Genomic DNA, 15471 nt, shown 5'->3' on the forward strand with positions numbered 1-15471 from the left:
ACAGACACATGGTCCTGAAAATCATAAGAACAATATTCTGAAATAGCTTTAAGACTTAGACAAATATTTGAACCTGTCGATTTCTATTATACTTCTAAATCAGATCCCAATAATTGTAACTAAAGAGTTTAGCATGCAGGATGGTGCATTACGCAAAAGTAACACTGTAAGAGCTAATACACTTTTTCCCTATTTTCAGTGCTAACCACGCAAGTGTGATGTCTCTCCAGCAACTTTTTTCTCTCTCCTCTGCTATTTAAAATAAATATACAGTTAAAAAAATGAATTTTTTAAGCACAAAGAACACCCATTACAACTAAAATGTAAGTAAAGTTCTGGTTTTTCCTGCAATAACATAAATATAATTCAACACAATAGAAAAACAGAGAATACCCTTCTATTCATGAATTTTTATATTAGCCAGCTTTCAGATTACTTTAGCAAAGTGCTTCCTCAAACTTCATCTTAATACTATAATTTTCACCTTATCTGCAACTATTCACTATTTCCATCCTGGTACAAGCAAACTTACTAGCATTTAAGTTTCATTTGCAAAGCTTGTTCATAATACACAGATCAAGGAGATGCAGATAAACAAACTAGCTGAAATAGTGTTATGGAGTACATCTTGGCTCTAACAAACACAATTTGTCGCATTTTAATAAAGTTCTGTAACTTCCTGCAGTAAAGATTAATTTATTATTTAACAGTTGGGGTTTCTTTCTCTATTTATTTACCAGGGGGAGGGGGGTGGAGGACACAGGCAGAACAAAATGCTTGCTCATTCTCACACCATTTGTGCTAAATTTGGGACGGCTGCCACCACAGCCATGCTAGTCATGGATTTCATGCTGTTCACTCCGGGGCAATTCCACCAAACAGGCGGACTGGAGTACATGGCACTACTTTCCAACCCCTAGTGAAGCCCAAGAGCACCACAGGCTATGTACAGTGCAGAACTCCTGCAGGCATCTGTTACTCCAGATTGTATCTCTGTGTAGCACAAAAAAATGGGAATACACTGCAGTGACATTCCAGAGTCAGTACAGGGTAGCTGCAGAGCCACTACAGACAGAATTTGTGTGAATGTACCACCTCACTAATGCTGCAGTACACCAGGAAGCACTTGTGCTGCCAAATGTTATGAAGAAAAAGGGTAAGACATGAACACAGACCTAGACTATTTTTCCCCTATGCCAAGCATCTGTAAAACACTGAAAACAGTTAGCACAGACAAAGCTTTAAAATAAATAAAATGAAAAATAAAATGAAAAATAAAATAAACTAAACTAAAAATAAATTACAAATAAAGTAAAAATAAGATCTTAAATAAAAAGAAATGAAGTTTTTTAAAAATAAAATAAGAAAGTCTCCAGCTCATACTATAGAAAATTTAATGTGTAAGCAGACTACTATCACATAGTAGAAACTCATATAATGTCTTCTGCACTGCTTATAATGACACAGTAGAATAGCAAATTCCTTGACAAAAGTATTTAATCTGGCCTTAAATGTATAATGAAAACAAAGGCTACTTACACAAAAACATAATTCACCTGATCACTTGTGGTCCCTTTTAAAGACAACTGTTTACCCAGAATTTCTTCTAGATTTAATTGTATTAATCAAACCTTTACAGCGTTAAAAAATAAATCTCCCTTTAAGATTTACACAACACTGAAACCCGCCACAGAGCATCTTTGGAATACAGGAATCAGAAAAGTGACTGTTGTGAGAATTGAGCTGGAGGCAATCTCTGCACTGTCTGTGTAAGCGGACATGAGAGCCCATAGATGGCAGGGCAAAAGAAATCACCTTCTGAAATACTGCAAGATGGCAGGGCAGAGAAACCAGATGTAATCAAAGCATTTGGGATTTCAGTTCTCTTGTACCGAGAGTCTCTAGTCCCATTAATAGTATTAACAAAACTAAAGTCTCCGTCATCATTTGCATCTTCATGCAGTTCTACATGAGAAGTGAGTTTAATGGCTTACTAATTTTAAATTTGGAAAGGACTTGAAAAATTAAAACATAACATCAAAGATAACTCTGAAAGACTAATGGCCACCTTGTACTTCCCTAAACTTCAATCTAAGACTAATGGCCAACTTTTACCTCCCTAGAACTTCAAACCAAGTATCAGCCTCTGCCGATTGGAAAGATACTGCAGTCTGTTTATTATCTTTGTAGTCCTTTACTGAACTCTCTCCGCCAAGCCTCACCTTTTCTTGTTTCAGGGAGCCCGTAACAGTGTTACACATCCTGGAAGGGTCACACCTCCACACGTGGCCTCACCAAGTCTGCATACAGGACAAAACTGAACGCCCCTTGACGGACCCGCAACACTCCTCCTAATGTTGCACAGAGATTTTCACTTTACCCCTTACAAGGACACATTGCTGGCTCGACGTTGGCTTGCTGTTCAACAGTACCCCCAGGTCCTTCTCTGTAGCTGGCATATGCAGCTGCTGTTCCAGAAAATTCACACTTTCCCCTTGCTTCATGAGGATCCTCTACCCACATTCTTCCATGCAGCAGACCAAACATCAAGTGCTTGTATCAGCCAGTTCCCCTTTCTTATATCATCTGCAAACTTGTTGAGGGTAAACTCTACTCCACTGTCCAGGACTTCAATGAAGATGTTCAATAGCAGGGGCTTCAGCAGTGAACCCTGGGGTACACTGGAACAGCTTCTTTTTAATGGCCTTTGTGCCACTGATTGCATCCCTGCGGACCTGACCATTCAGATAGTTCTGGATACATCTCACTGCTCACTTCTCTACACATACTTGTCACCTTTTACCATAGAACACAATGTCAAAAGCCTTACTGAGGTCAAGATAAATACTATCCATTGCTCTCTGTTCATCTACCAAGCTAGCTGCCTCATTGTAAAGGGTTATTAGCTTGCTGAAGTGTGACATCCCCTTCATAAAGCCCTTCTGACTGCTCTCACTCACCTTCCTGTCCATTACATGTTTGGAAACACGTTTCCAGGATCAGCTGGTGCACAACCTTCCCATGGACTGAAGAGAGGCTGACTGGCCTGTAGTTCCCTGGATCCTCCTTCTCATCCTTCCTGATGACAAAATTAATATTTGCTCTCTTCTCTTACGCAAGAACCCCTCCCAATGACCATTAGACCTCTCAAAGATGGCTTTGCAATAACATCAGCACACATGGCAGAATGGAACACCCATCATGCAACCATCCTGTCAAGCCCCATGGGCTTACAATAGTATTTAAGTGTTCCCTAACCTGATTCTTTCTTCACTGAGGGTGGAGGAAAAAGGCACAGCAGAACTTGAAGATGACATGAGACCAGAGACAGTCTCCACCCAATTTTAAGGGCATTGCTTAACTCGTCTAACCAGTATTCAGCTGGAAGAGAGAGTCCCACAGGTAGCGAACAGATCTCCAACCTCAGAGAAGCCTCTTCCAGTGAACAAAAAAAGTATTTCTCTAGCTCAGAAACTCATCTTCAGTACTTAAAATAGGTTTCACTACTACAGATAAGATACATTTGGTAACACTATCAGTCTGAACTGTGAGAATAAATAAAAACAGCTTTGCTTTTTCGTAATGTTCTAACATGAAGAAACAGATAAAAGAGTAACGTTACTATAATAAGAAGAAAACCTAGCCAATAATATAGTAAAATAGCCAAAACTTCTGCATTTTAAAATTTTAACCTGGAAGTTTTAACTAAAAGTTAAATTTAACTAACAGTTTAACTAAAAATTTAAAAATTTAACTAAAAGGTATGTGCTTTTGGAATGGACCTACCATACTACAGGTACACCCTATTTAAATGGAGCTGACCATAATTTTGTAGGAAAAACAAATTTTAAAATAAAGCCAAAATCGGGGGAAAAAAAATCCTAAACAACCGTGTCAGCTGAACACATCACCAGAAGACAAGGAAACCACAGGAAATCAGTTCTGTATCTTCAGGTCCTATACTTAAGCTTTCTCTCTGTGTAATCTGTATCATTTCTTAGGAAATAGTGTATGTGACACTTAGAAATTTGAGAAATTGTCAAAAGACCACTAAAACAAAAGGTAATATAAACTCTAACAGCAAGGAATACTTGAAGCTTGTGAATGGAATTTCAAATTTAGCAACAACAGGGGGAGGGGAGGAAAGGTTCAAGCCACGAATCACAAAAATTAGAAAAGAGATACAAATTTCTTGATGCTCCCTGAAGACCAGTTTACAAGTTCAGACAATTGATTTGCACAGAGAAAACCTCAAACAGAATAAATGTCAAAAGCACTGACATGATATACAAATGTATATTTTCCAAGGGAATCTAAAAATAGTAGGAATGCATATCTAAGCAGCACATTCCTATGAGCTTTAATCCAATGCCTCATAGATTATTATCACAGTAAGTACAGCACACCACAAATTACATAGGGGGCCCTTAACTTCACTTCTCAACTACACGCATCTGCCAAACTACTCTCACTCTGTCAATGTAATTTTTAGCATAATATTTATAAATGAGACAGAAGAAGGTTGTAAGCTGTGAGAATTAAAGTACAGTACACTGTTGTTATAAGAGCATGGAAAGAAAAGGTTATATGCAGTGTCTCCATTTGCTGCTACTGCTTTGTTTCCTTGATAAGGAACTCCAGCACACATATCAAATTCTTATTTCATCAGAAGACAAAAAAGAGCATATGTATGAACTTCAGAGTATCCAACAAAATATTTAGAACACTGGCCCTTCAGTCCTCCCACAATGGGCCAGCTTCAAATTTTGGCTTCAACTCTGCACCATTAGCCAAAGGAAAACTACCAATATTGGTCTGAATTAGACAAAGAAACCACATGCACAAGACTCAGCCATCAGCCTACACACTCCTTCTTCAAATACAGGATCATTCAGGACATTTTTCATACTAAGCAGATCTTAAAAATAACCCACACTACCAAAAGTTTTTTCTTCTGCCATAAAAAACATCTTCTTTTTCTTTTTTCAAAAGAAAAATTTTCAGTGATAGCGGATTCTTCTCTGTTATCCCTCCCTGCTATCTCTAGTTAAGAGTAACACTAATTTGAAATCAAGTTGCTAAATGTAAGGTCTAAACAATACTTTTATTTAAAATCTATAAATCTCAATTTTCATTCCCCTTTTGAAGACACAGTTTACTCAATATCTTCCTTACTATTCTGTGATCCATGTAGTTCCAACAAATCAAAATAAGCTAATTTTAATTTATTTTGCTATTCAAAATTTGTATGTCACTAAAACAGAAAATAATATTCAAACCCTTACACAAGCTTTATGAGTTTTTGAAACTGGAAGCATTTCTACTGATCACAAATTGCTGCAATAGCGTGACAAACACTTCAACTGAAGATTCTTTCTTTCCTTCTTTCTTTCCTCTCTGTGTAAATGAACAGCCATAACAACAGAATAAGTTTGCACCTTTACAGTCAAATTTCTAACACTCTGAAGGAAAAAGTATCATGCCACCCCTTGTGGCATTTCAATGAAAAACTATTTTTAAAAAAGATTGGGCTTGGGTATGGTACTTCCCTCAAATTTCATGGTTTGCTAAAATTTATTGCCTAAGATTCATACCTTCAACAGAAAGGAAAGGGAGCTGAACTTTTGAAGGTCTCCTCCACTAATTAAACAAAAAACTCTGAAACAGTTCAACTGTAGCCTCTTATTTCTCAATGATGCTACTGGTGAGCAAGCAAAACCTCTAGTTTATTTTTGTTATCCCCATCATCCAATACAGAACTGTCCTCATATATATTCTACCACTGGACAACACAGAAGAACAGAAGAAGATATACAATTTGTAATTTGCCTTCTTGCCTCATATTTTAAAAAGAAGTATAAAAACTAAGGTTTCCTGCAGAGCATTAAGGAAGGAGCAAGGTGCTCTGCTAGATCTGAGCACTGACACTTATATATGAGGAGTATGCAGAGTCAAAACATAATGTCAGTTTTTTAACCAATTAAAGCCAACACATTCTTTAGTACAGCCACAGACTTAATACTTACCTTTACAGAGACTTAGCACAAGTATAGAAAACCCGACAAAAAAAATCCACCTTCATTTCTACTTTGTGCTTAAATTCCTTATGGGAGAATGAACCAACTAAAGCACACTGTGTTTTGCATAAGGATCTAGAATATGAGCACTGCTTTTTATCATACGGTCCCCTTTACTATATGCAGTTATGGTTCACAAGCAACTGGTTTTAACATTACCTCTGCGAATCAAATATAAATGTCACGACAATCAAAATGTCTTTTAAGAAATGTTTTAGATATAGATGAAGCTGCTAAATCCTTTGGATAACATAATGATGACTTTTTAACAAAAAAAAAAGTTTCTGTTTTTGCATTTTACTGAAACACAGATTTTAAAAAAAAATGCAAGCTATTTCATAACATGAAATAACTTCACATTTACAGCCAGGTTCAACTGAGTAACTTCAATTCACTACAGCCATGTTCCTTCTCCTTGAGAAGAAACATTTGGTGTGTAATGATTCCACTAAATGGTACTGACCATTTAGCAAAAGCCTGATAGATGCTCATTTCTTGCCCTTTAACAAGGTTCAAATTCAAAAGCTAAAGAGTGAGTTGAATTACATCACAGCCCTAGTCAGCATATGTTATGTAGGAAATCAGAAGAAATGCTTTAGCACTTGGGAATTGTCACAAGAAAGAAGTAGCAGCTGATAAAGGCAGAAATTTTGCCCTATGCTGAGCATATAAAGCAGGTAACAACTTATTTCAGCTGTTTCCCTGACTATGTCTACCCAAGACATGAAAGGAGGAGATTGTGGAAGAGTTGACAGCACCACACAGGGTATTATCATCAGGTATCACGTTCAGTTACTCAAACACAGAGTAAGAAAAAACAAAACAAAAAGTGTGACAAGTTTTGTTCACATCTGTTTATAATAAGGTCTGCAAATAGTTGTCTTTGCAGGACAGAATTTATTCCTACTACTAAAAAAAGGAAATAAAAGCAACTTCCTCAGACATTATTGATGAACTGTCACTACAACAGTTCTAGCCACACAAGTTAAACAGATTAACCTCGTTAGAATAAAAATGAAAGGAGCACAAAGTACATTAACTTGTAGAACACTAAATATCTGCACAATTTGCCTCTATCATTTTACTGATGTAATTATGTTTCAGCTTGCTGCAGAAAAGCAAAGCTGAAACAAATAATTATTCTCAAAAGTTTCCACCAACACTTTTTTCACATAGTAGAGCAACCTGCATCATTCTGAAGAATTAGCCAGTACAAATGTACCCATTTTAAGAACCTACCAGAATAAACACATCAGTAAAAGACACAACCTGCTGACAGTTATCCCTCTACAAAAGGTATGTTTACATCAAGGTTTAAAGTATAAGCTCTCAAGAGCAAGGACATTATCTTCATAGTTGTCTGTAAAACATTTCACAGACTGTAAGCACTTGAAAAAAAAAATGTAGGGAAGAAATTAAAGTGGACCAGCATGCTTGGCATTCTCTTCTCAGTAGGTATGAATTATGTTTAGGTTACAAGGGCACAGCTGTAAAACACTCCTGAATTCTTGTCAAACACAAATGTTCACAAATAGGAAAAAAAATACACTCCTATAGAATCCCTGAAGATAAGGAGCTAACATGTATATCTCAAACACCAATAGCTGGATAACTGCAGAGCCAACCAATGGTTTGTGGAAAATGGGATATGGCTGAGAAGGGGCCATGCAGGGGTAGGACAACACTCTTCTGGGACAAGCATCCTCATTCTAGTCCACAGAGACACAAAAAACAAAAGACAGAACCAGCACAGAAGCGAGCATGAACTGTTGACCAAAGCCCAATGCCGCAGGGGGATAATGAGATCATCATATCCCAAAACCCTCCAAGCCATTTCCAGAAAGGCCTCAAAGAATGGACCATACAAGATAACTGATCTACATAGAAAATGAAAACCTTCGTTTCAGGACAAGGAAACTACCTCCAAAAAGCTACCCCACCAAGCCCTGCCTGCACATCCCAGGACATCCCATAGCCAGACCAACAGTAGGAATCAGGGCTGGTGATCTCTTTTTCTCTCTTCCTTCCTTTTTCTCTCTCTCCCTCTCCTTAATTCATCTCTTCCCTTCTACCCTATCCCTACCATGTAAGCTGTGTGCTTATACAGTAGGCCAGGGACTAACATACCCATTTCAATGCCAAGCATGCAATTTATGTAAAAACCCAGTGATATTTTGTGGACCCTCCAACTTCTGTTGTCCCTTTCAACCACAAGCATTTATGAATCCTGGGGGCTCCTTTCCCCTACTTCCCAAGTGTAAGTACTGTGAAAGGATAAAAGAATTATCCAAATAGAGAGGTGTAAAAACAGAATTAATTTAATGAAGCTAAAAAGCAAACTCCTCAAAACTTCCAGAAGAAGAAGAGTCTAGAAAAAGATGCCACCCAAAATAGTAAGTGGGGGATGTAGCTCCTTGATTTCAGTGAGAGCATCTTGAAAAGAAATAGAAGTATCTCAGCACTGAAAATTAATAGCTTGGAAAAACAAGCAAGACATCACTTTTTCTATGAGTTAAGAAGTGAATATTTCTATTATTCTCATGCACATACAATAAACAATCAAATTAAATGGCAACTCACACCAGAATTCTCCATCTATCAAATGCTTTCAAAAAAATCATAGTCATACAAGTAGAGGAATATACAAGATCATTCTTTTCTATTGGTTTGGTTCTTTAATAAGTGGCTCAGCTCCCCAGCCAACCCCAGCCACACCTATGCTCAATACACAACAGCCACAAGCCATAGCCAGAGATTACAGCAACAGAGTCCTACTCCCTACTCCTGTTCCATAGTTTCCATATTTTCAAAACAGCAAAACTGAAACAGCAGTTAAAATAACAAAGCAGCAAGACCATCCAAAGCACAAAACTGAAGCTAGTTCAACTTTTAGATATTGACAACATAGAGATAAGAACTTTAGTGAGACTGGGAATTTACAAAATTTATGCAGATGCAAGTCCTTCATTTGTGGTCAAAACAACAAGCTACAGGAGTTAAAATACACTGCAGTAATTTTTAAGTACAGTTTCGCATGCTTAACTACACTTTTTCTACAAGGTTATAACATATGTAATCTTCCCAAATATCTTTGCACTGCCCTTAAGGAAAACCTTTTTTTTTCATTAGTTCACTACTGCTAATAATTCAGTATTGGAGAAGCTTTCAAAAATATTTTAGAATGTGACAACTGAGGTATAAGTGTAACCACTACCAGATGCTCAGTTTAAAGTCTACCTAATAATGCTTTAATTATTTAAAGCCTTATGAATCATCAGGGTGGGGTAGGGGATAGAGAACTTCAGTAAAATTACCACTGACTTTTGAATTAAGTTGCTCTGTCCATCTTAATTTTCTTTCAGGCAGCAGCAGCTCCGTTGAAGGCAAACCTACAAAAAATAATTATAAACACATTAATGCCAAAATTAAAAAATATTGAATCACTGTGGGATGAAGAAAACTACAATACATCTAAAAATAACAAGGAAGATAAGCCAATTCACCACTAGATTTAATTTTGTATCATTCCAAGGAGAAGGTGCTCTTTCTGAAGTGCTACACTTGCAGACCAGTCAGTCCAATTTATTGCCATTACAGAACAGGAAAAAACACTGAAGCCAATCTTACAATGTCAACACAGATAAAAGCTAGACTGCATAGCCAGTAAAATAATTTTTGGTTAAAAAAACCCCTCTGGCTTTCATATGTGAGAAAGAATAGTGGAAAGGAAAAAAAAGAGTGAAAATCCCTCTATATTATTACTAGCCTGATGCTGCAAACACATCTAACACAAATGGAAGGAATGGCACATGCAAGCTGTCCAGAAGACTTGGTCAAAAAGATACATTTACTCTTGAGACTACAACATTAACATAAAGGCAAAATTCCTTATGGATTTAGTCTAGCTATAGCTACTTTTTAATCTCACATAAAAATCACACTCTTATGTACACGTTTCTCCTTGTAGCTGTATTCTTCAAAGTCTTAAGGAATTATTCCATTATAAAAGCCAGCAAGTAAAAATTAACAAGCCTCGACATTCAACATTCTCAAAAAACAAAACAAAAAACAACCACCAAAGAACCTCTAACCAGTAAAAATTACAAGTTTAACTGTTCTACCGATAAAATGTTTTTTCAAGTGAAAATTGAATTATGAACACTACAACACTTACCTAATCCAAGAGGACCACACAAGGTGCTAGTACTGCGTGATTTATATTTTTCCAGTTTGTTTTCCTTGAGATAATATCCCCAGCTCCTGTTGATACTACATTCGTGGCAGTTTGACATAGATTTGACCTCACAGAAATCAGCTACCCATCCTTCTCGCTTACAGATTCTGCAAGGCTATTTACAAAGTCTGCCAATGTCTGTCTTAAAAGCCTTTTCTTTTCTCTGACAGCTTCTTCTCTTGTCTATTGCATGTAGATACCATTATATGCAGCATCAGCTCCAAGTGAAATAAATACAGTTTTTACTCCACAGACTGTGATGTCAAAAACTCAAATTTCACATATGAACTGAAGGACATTTCCTACCTTCCGGTAGCAGAGGCATTTTTAAACAGTCATCTGGATACCTCCATACTGCTTATGAGCAACAACATTTTTCAAGAAAAATATTAAATAAAATACAAAAGAAAATAGTATAAACAAACACCTATTAAATTCTTCATTTATAAAATCGGTCTCACTGCAAAATGAAAGAAGACTATGTCAGAAAATCTAAAAAATGAAATAAGGGGGGAAAAAAATCTGCCATGAAACTTTTCAGCAATGTCCCCACAGTGACTCAGGCCACATTTAACCTGCAGCCAGTTAACAAAACTGGTTAAGCCTCTGACTCAGAATGTTGCCGAGAAGAAAAAGAGTACGTAGAAAGAGGAAAGCACTTTATTTTTGCAGCTGAAGTATTCAGAACTTCATAAATTTAGCTATGTATCCATGCCACGCGGACAAAAGAATCCGAGGGTGATGTGCTCGACAGTGCTAGAAGAAAAAACCTCACGATTTCCTCAGTTCTCTTCCCAGATGTCTACTGCTTGTTTGAGAGGCCTTTTCTGGACAAAGCACGCACAAGTTATCCCAGAACAGTGTCCGATATTTCTTCCTTTCACAGGAAGAACTGCTGCAGGTCAGTATCCACCTTTTCTCTTCTCTGCCAGCTGAAGCAAAAGGCTACAAACATCAAGGACTGACTCTATCGTTCAAGCAACCTAAGGTAAAAAGAACCAGAAAAATCAGTTCTCCCCTACGAAATCCGGACTGCCGTTAGACAAACACGAAACAAACAAAACCCAAACGCCTGAATCTTAAAACCAGAAGCAAATAGGAACCTGGATCGCAAAGCGCACACACGGACGCAGCCGCGGAGCCGAGCCCGCGAGCGGAAGCCTGGGTTACACCTCCACTCGCAGGCACAGAGGGCGACGGCAGTGTTTGACGGGGGGCGCAGCCTATCAGCGGAAACCTCCTCCTGCCGCTCGGCCGCGGCAGGAAAACAGGCTGGGGCCTGGAGCCATGGGCAGTGGGGGCTGGGAGGAGAGAGTGGGGGGAAAACAGGCAAAGAAAGAAAGGGTCATGTCTCGTTTTATTGGCGAAGCTGAACAGATGTACAGAAGGCACCCGGGCGGGAAGCGCTGACCTGGGCCAGGGACATTTCCCGGAGGGGCAGCGGGAGCCGCCGGGGGAGCCCCAGCGCGGCCCGGGCCATGCTTCCTTTCCCGGGCTGTGGGGACAGACAGACGCGGCTGCCGGGGTATGCGGACACAGGCCGCCCGCTGCGGAGTGTGCGAGCACACAGAGCCCCAGCTCTCGGGGCGGGCGGGCACACGGAATCCCGTCTCTCGGGGCGGGCGGGCACACTGAGGCCCGGCTCTCGGGGTCCGCGACCTCCCGCTGCACCCCCGAGCACGCGTCCTCGGCCCTCCTGGCGACAGCCCCGCCTCCGCCGCCGGGGGCGGCTCCCCGTGCCGCCGCCGGGGTGGTCCGGGCAGCACGGCGGGGCAAGGAGCGTGGCGGCCCGGCCGCCCTGAGTCCGCTCCGCGCCCGTTCTCGGGGCTGTCCCGGGCTGTTCCGAGTGCCCCCCTCTCCCCACCACGCGCGCGCGCGCACCGCGCGCTCGCCTCGCTCCTTCAAAATGGCACCGCTCCGCGCCGCAGTGCTTCCTACGCGCACGCGCAACCTCCGCGAGAGCCCCCGCGCGGCAGCCTGGGGAGGAGCAGGCGGTGCTCCCGGTACCGCCCCCGCCGTGACGTCACGGGAACCATCCCGAAGGTTCCGCGCAGAACGGGGAATCCCCAGAGCGCGCCCCGCCCTCGCGGCGGGAGTCCCCGGCGCCGCCGTCACTAACCGTGCCGCGGCGCGGCCTCACCTGCGCATGTGCAACGAGCTGCTGAGGCCGAGAGTTGAGAGCTGGGGCGGCCGGGGCGGGCGCCGCGGGACCCCGGCTGGAGGCCCGTAGGCCGCGTGTGAGTGCTAGAGCGTCCGCCCAGAGCGGCCCTGGATCAGCCCGGTGTGTGCCGGAGAGGTCCCCGCCGCGAGGAAGCGTGGCGCCACGGGCCCCGGGAAGCGCAGGTCCCTTCCCGTGCCCGCTGCCGCGGACAGAGCGGGCTCGGCAGCGCCGGGTGCCGCCCGCACCCGCAGCGCGGCTTAATCGCGGTGCCAGAGGGGCCTGAGGGCAGTAAAAACCAATAACCACGGATTAATAAAACAAAATATCAGAATCTTCGCTAAATCGACACTTCGGTGTTCCAGTGCACGAGTGGAAGTACCCTGGAGGTCCGCATGGTTAATCCGAGTGTGCAGTTTTGAGAGAAAAGTGATGGGAGGATTCTTACTGCCTGGGATGTAAAGGCCTAAATCACCGTTTTGCAATTTTGAAATCCTTTTACCAACGCAATCAAAATTGTTTTTTTCAATTAATTAGGTAAAAAAGTAAATTTACAAAAGTAATATTTTGATATAATTAGAAAGAACGCTGGCAAGTGTTTGTAGCACCTGCAATTGATTGTGGGTTTTCTTTGAAAGTTTCCTCCACAAGTTTTAAGTTATTGTAGAAACTGAAATTATGCACTGACTTTTGACAAAAATTATCTCAAACCGTAGGATTCTCTTTTAAATGCATTTTACGGGCATGTATGTGGCCAATGTAAGTTAGTTTTCGTAACTTGATAAAAGTCACTAGAAAGCAACAATTACCAGAAACTTGACTAAACAATTACCAGACTAACAGCGAACAAACTAAGCAACAATTACTAGAAACTAAAAATGAACAACTGAGAACATAAAGTAGAAAAAGCACAAGATAATTTCATCTTTAAACTGACATAAGCTCTGAAACAATTCAGAAGCTCTGAAACATTAATCTTCAGCTCAACTCTGAATATTTAAACCCCAGTTCCAATTTCTAACACCAGCAGTGTTTTTCTAGGTTCAAGAATTCAAGATTCATCACAGTCTTGAGTGCAGTGAAACCTGCTTTCTCTTCATCCTTGAAGTTGCTTGTCCTATTTGCCTGTGCTGCAAAGTTATTAGCACAGCCTGATGCCAAACCTGAAGCCGTGAGCAGGAAAGGCAGGGCAGTGCTCTGCCCCCTGGCCCAGCTATGAACCAACAACCCAGGTTTTGGTGAACCTCACACCCCTGGCCTCAGTCCATCAATGCAGCCTGTCCAGATCCCTCCCTTCCTGCCCTACAGCAGACCAACACTCACACCCAACTTGGTGTTGTCTGCAACACTGAGGATATGCAATCCCCTCATCCAGATCGTTGATAAAGATATTAAACTGAAATGCCCCCAGTGCTGAGCCCTGGGGAGCCCCACTAATGAGCGGCAACCAGCTGGATGTAACTCCACTCACCACCACTCTCTGGGCCAGCCATCCAGGCAGGTTTTACCCAGTGAACAGAGCACTCGTCTGAGCCATGGGCTGCCCGCTTTTCCAGGAGAATGGCATTGGAGACAGTATCAAAGGCTTACTAAAGTCTAAGTAGACAACATCCACAGCCTTTTCTTCATCTGCCAAGCAAGTCACCTGTTCATAGAAGGAGATCAGGTTGGCTGAGCAGGATCTACTTTTTCCCACCACACTGGGTGGGCCTGATCCCTTGGCTACCCTGCACATGCCATGTGATTGCACGGTAGCACTCAAGATGATCTGTCCCATAACCTTCCCCGGCACTAACATCAGGCCTGTAGCTCCCCAGAATCTCCCTCCAAGCCTTCTTGTAGATAGGTGTCACATTGGCCAATCTCCACTCAAGTCACCTGAGGCCTCCCAGGTTAGCCAGGTCCATTGGTAAATGAGGGAGAGTGAGCTTTTCCACTGGCTCCTCAGTATCCTTGGGTGGATTCCATCTGGCCCTCTACACTTTTGATGTCTAAGCAGCTCAGTAGGTCACTAACTGAATTCTCCTGGAGAGAGGCTCACTTCTGCTCCTTGTCCTTGTCTACCAGCTCAGAGGGCCTTGATAACAGCTGTCTTCTTGTTAAAGGTTGATCCAAAGCAGGCATTAATTACCTCAGCCTTTTTCTCATCTTTAGGTACAATATTTCCTTCTGTGTCCAATAAGGTATGGAAATTTTCCTTGGTCCTCCTTCTGCTGTTATTTTTTTACAAGAACCCTTTAATTATCTTGCGCAGGAGTGGCCAGATTGAGTTCTAGCTCAGCTTTTGCCTTTCTAACTTTCAGCCTACATGACCTAATACACTTGTACACTTCTTCCTTGTACACTCCTGAGTTGCCTTCTTCCAAAGGTCATAAAATCTCCTTTTTAGCTTGAGTTCCAGGAAAAGCCCCCTATACAGCCAGGCCAGTCTTCTTTCTCCCTGCCCCCTCCAGCTCATCTTTTGGCAAATACGGATGAGCTGCCCTTGTGGCTTTAAGATTTCCTTCTTAAAGTATGTTCAGCCTTATTGGATCCCTTTGTTATTGAGGATTGTTTCCCAAGGGACTCTCTGAACCATTGTCCTGAAATGGCCGAAGTCTGCCCTCTGGTAGACCAAGGCAGAAGTTTAGCTGATGCCCTCTCTTCCTTCACCAAGGATTGAAAGCTGTCATTTTGTGGTCACTATCCCCAAGACAGCCTCTGACCACCACATCATCCCCAGTCCTTCTCTATTCACAAACAGCGGGTCAAGTGAGGTCTTCCCTCACACCATCTCTGTGAGGAAATTGGGTTCTACATGGTCCAGGAACCTCCTAGAATGCCTCTTCTCTGCTGTGCTGAGTTTCCAGCAGAGATCCAGCAAGTTAAAGCAAAGTCTTCCACAATAACAAGGGCCAGTGATCATGAGATATCCTTCAGTTGCCTGTACAATGCTTTGTCTACCTCTTCATCCTGGTTAGGTGGTCTTGAACAGGCTACCATCAGGATATCTGCCTTGTTGG

The 15471-nt window shown here is 41.7% G+C and overlaps 1 protein-coding gene across 2 annotated transcripts in view; it reads right to left on the reverse strand.

The window, feature by feature from the left end:
- Positions 1 to 9467, reverse strand: part of GPBP1 (GC-rich promoter binding protein 1) — a 32281-nt gene extending 22814 nt beyond the window's left edge. For both annotated transcript variants that reach the window (XM_058044268.1, XM_058044267.1), the window contains exon 1: positions 9399 to 9467. The gene's annotated coding sequence lies outside the window, so the exon portion shown is untranslated. The remainder of the gene's footprint in view (positions 1 to 9398) is intronic.
- Between the last annotated feature and the right edge of the window lie 6004 nt (positions 9468 to 15471).

The sequence above is a fragment of the Melospiza georgiana genome, chromosome Z (genome assembly GCF_028018845.1).
Source record: "Melospiza georgiana isolate bMelGeo1 chromosome Z, bMelGeo1.pri, whole genome shotgun sequence".
Classification (NCBI taxonomy): Eukaryota; Metazoa; Chordata; class Aves; order Passeriformes; family Passerellidae; genus Melospiza; species Melospiza georgiana.